A 3,832-nucleotide genomic window follows, 5' to 3' on the forward strand; every position below is an offset into this window, starting at 1 on the left:
CTCCCACTCCTCGCCCAGCTTCCCCTGTCTGGTGTGTGACTCTTCAGGTACTCCACTACTGTGACAGGATGTGAAATACAATTTGCAAATGCTTTAATTTCCTTAGGGATAGGAAGGACCTAACAAATTGTGGCTTTCAGCCCTGCTCACCAACCTCCCGGGAAGGGAGGTGTTTACTGCAGATTAACATCAATTAGTCTTGAACAAGATTTGAAGGGCTCTGGTTTGGGGACCCTGGAGCTGGGCGGGCACTAACTCCCAGAGAGGATGAAGCTCTCAAGCCCCTACTTGCCCTCGGCATGCCTTTCATCTGGTGCACATCTGGATCCATTGTCGTGTCTTTTATAAGAGTAGGTTAGGAGTGTGATGAGGGCCAGGACCCTTGCCTTGTGCCCACAAAGGCCTGGGTTCTACCCTCAGTAGAGCACAAAAGAAATTTTAAAAAAGTCACAACAGTAGGGCCTGGAGAGATGATTCTGCCATTCGTTAAGAACACAAAGCTTGTAATTCCACTTCCAGGGGATCCAACATCCTTTTCTGGCCTTCACAAAGCCTCCCTCCCCTATACACAAATAATTAAAATTAATTTTGAAAAGTCAGAACAAGAGAAATGAAATTCAGCTTTTAAAATAAACAGTAACAGTGTGGTTATGAATCCTAAGAGCAATCCAAACCAGTGTTAAGTCAGATGGAGGGAGGTGCTGGGAGCACCCCAGTTTAAAGTGCCTGGGCAGAAGAACAGGTCACAATCTCGTAACTACTTGTGATTCCGGTCTCAGGTTGGGACCTCTTCTGAGACTGAGCTGTTAACTTGCCCCAAGGAGAGCTTGTTTGAGCTGAGTTACAGGATGCCCAGCCTAGGCTCATCCGCTAGGAAATTGCTTTATGCACGCAGACACAGACACACACACACACACACACACACACACACACACACACACGTCTGTCCCCAGGAGTATTCTGGAGAGGGATATTGTTTTTTCACTTAGAGCCACCCATATACCCACAGAGTGGAAATTCCGTCTTCTCGCCTCCCCCAACACACTGGTCTGTACACCCTTCAGTAACCCCATTGCAGTTAAGAGGGTAGGGTTCTGCTTCTCTTCTGGGATACAGATGGGCCTACTTCCTCTCAGTACTGTCCATTATCCTCCACAGCCCGGCTCCCCACTTCTCACAAATGTATCCTTCACAGCCCGCTCCCCACAAGTGTTATCACACACTGCCCCATTTCCAGTCTTCCACACAGGCAGTTCCCTCTGCCTGAACACCCCCTCCCTTGACACCAGACCTGCCTTCCTGAGCCCACGTAGTCAGAGACCGAGTACTCTTCCTTGAACTCTGCATTAAACTGACTCGTGTTGGGTCCTTTCTGTCTCACTACACTTTGTGAACTGGGGAGGAGTTTCCCCGGTCATCTCCATAACCCTGGCACGGACATTTTCTGTTTAACAAATTTCATTTTGTACTAAAGGCCTGCTATGTAAAGGGGCCATATTAAGTGCCAGGGACACAAAAATGGCCAAGGCAGACAGCTGTGGCACATGCTCGTAGTTAAAATCCAAGATAGAAAAAAGAAAAAAAAAATCCAAGATAGAAGTCAATCTTGGTGGTTTACATAGCTGTGGTTCCAGCACTTGGAAGGTAGAGGCAGGAGGATCAGAAATTCAAGGCTAACCTTGGCTACATAGTGAGTTCAAGGCTGGCCTGGGATGTAGACTTGGTCTATAAAACAAGCAACCAAAGGCAAACAAAGCAAAAATAAAATCGTGTCACACTGCCACAAAGAAGCTAACAACGCTCTGCGTTCAGGAGAGACAGAGCACCAGCTAGTCATCTGAGCAAAGAAACCAGAGAAGGCTTCCTGGAAGAGGCAGCATCAGAATCTGGGTGAGAAGATTTCAACGGGCTGATTAGGCGTCGGGAAAGCAGAGGAAAAGGAATGAAGCAATGCGGAGACCACAAGATGCAAGGCGTGTGGAGACATCTTTAGCCTTCAGCGTCAGGCTAAGACGGTAGGTGTGTTTTTTCTGTTCAGGTTTTGGTGGCCGGAAGTCACTGAAGTTTCTAAAGAGTGGGAAAGGCAGGGTGAAAGCAAGGTGACTGAAAAGCATCGAAAGAGGGTGCCTTGTTTGGTGACTGTACAGAGCACACGCGGACAGGACACGTGAAGAGCACTAAGGCCTGTACACAGGACACACATTTCCCTAACACACAACCCTCCTTCACACCCGAAGTCCCTGTGAACACTCACTGCCAGTCTGCCTGTTTTCACCTTGTCCACGACTGCAAGGCCGATGGCTTTCCTGAGATGCAGGGCCCAAGATGCAGAGAACCTCATCTGACTCTGTCCTCGAACTGCTGGACAGTGCTGCGTACGTGCCAAAGCAGAGGTTCCTCTCCCTCTCTCAAGTGAGACAGCGGCACCTGCCCTGAGAAACTCTTTGTGTCACACACCCCCTCCCCCAGTTCTCAGCCCATCCACCCCTCAGATGAGGTGTGTGAAATCTGAAGACTCCACCCCAGCTTCTCAGGCTTTCCTGGTGCCACCTCCTGGGGTGGGGTCTCCGACACCTCCTAGGATCCTAATGCCTTCTCCTCCCCCTCTCCCCTCTGCTCTTCTAGGCCAGTGCTAAATAGTACTGCCTGTGTTTCCTATCGGGACTTGGACTTCTTCTCATCATTCTCTCTGAGGTTCCCTGAGAGAGTCCATCTCAGGAACTCCATCCTCCTCCAGCCCCGTCTTACTCCTCTTACATGTGGGGAGAAGGGGCAGCTGTGTTCTTTGCTCTCCACTCTTCCTGAGAGAACAGGGGTGTCCCATTGGCAGCACCCCCCTCAAACAATGTCACAAGAACACAAGTGACTTTCTAGCTGAGGTCAGTGCAGCAGAGGGAGTCCCAAGTCCCACCGGTCCCCAATGTGGCTTCCCATAGCAAAATATGACAGGGAGGGTCATGAAGGCTGTGACTGTCTTTCCTTCTGATATTTTGGGTGATATGGCTTAACCAAGATGAGTACAGCGTGCAGCCTGCTGAAGAGGGGACACTGGCAGGGTGGGGGTTGGGTCAAGAGACCGGTGTTCTTGAGCAGGCTTGGCAGGGCATATCCATAATCCCAGCAGTTGGGAGATGGAGAGGATCAGGAGTTCAAAGACAACCCGGGCTTTGCCGTGAATCTGAGGCCAGCTGGGCTGTGTGGGGTGTGGGGTGGGGATGGGAGAGATTTCTGATAAGAACCTATCATTTCTGAACTCTGTACAGATTGTTTTAACCTTCTCCTACCAAACGGAGAACTACATTCTGAGTCTTGGCTCAAAGAAACGAGGGTAAATTATTGAGAAATACCGGGTGGAACCAATCCAATTAACAGTATGAATACCGTCCTGGAGGTCTATTTGTCATTTCCTGGGGCTGAAAGGGGAAGGGACAAGGACTGAGCTGTGAGGCTGCTGGCTGCTTTTCCTTTAAACTGTTTACACAACATGTATGTGGCCACATCTCAGAAAGCAGGTTCTAGCTGGCTAGGTGAGGCTCCAGACCCTGTTCCTCCAGCGTGCTCAGAGGTCTCCTGACCTGGCAGGCAGTCTAACCTTTTTTAAGGGGGCAAGGGGCTCTGGTTCTGCTTCGAGGCCTAAAGGGAAGCCCCTGATGCCTACATCAGAGACCTGTGACTGTGGTGGGGCTGACAGCTTGTGGAAAAGAAGGCTCTGCCTGTAATCACATTAGGTTTACTGGGTCCTTTACTTGTGAGTGGCTTGTGATGGTTTTCCCACACGTTCTTACTTGTTTATGTTTTGTACTGAGACAGGGTCTCATTTATCCCAGGTTGG

This window comes from Mesocricetus auratus, unplaced genomic scaffold (assembly GCF_017639785.1).
Source record: "Mesocricetus auratus isolate SY011 unplaced genomic scaffold, BCM_Maur_2.0 Super-Scaffold_100030, whole genome shotgun sequence".
Taxonomy (NCBI): domain Eukaryota; kingdom Metazoa; phylum Chordata; class Mammalia; order Rodentia; family Cricetidae; genus Mesocricetus; species Mesocricetus auratus.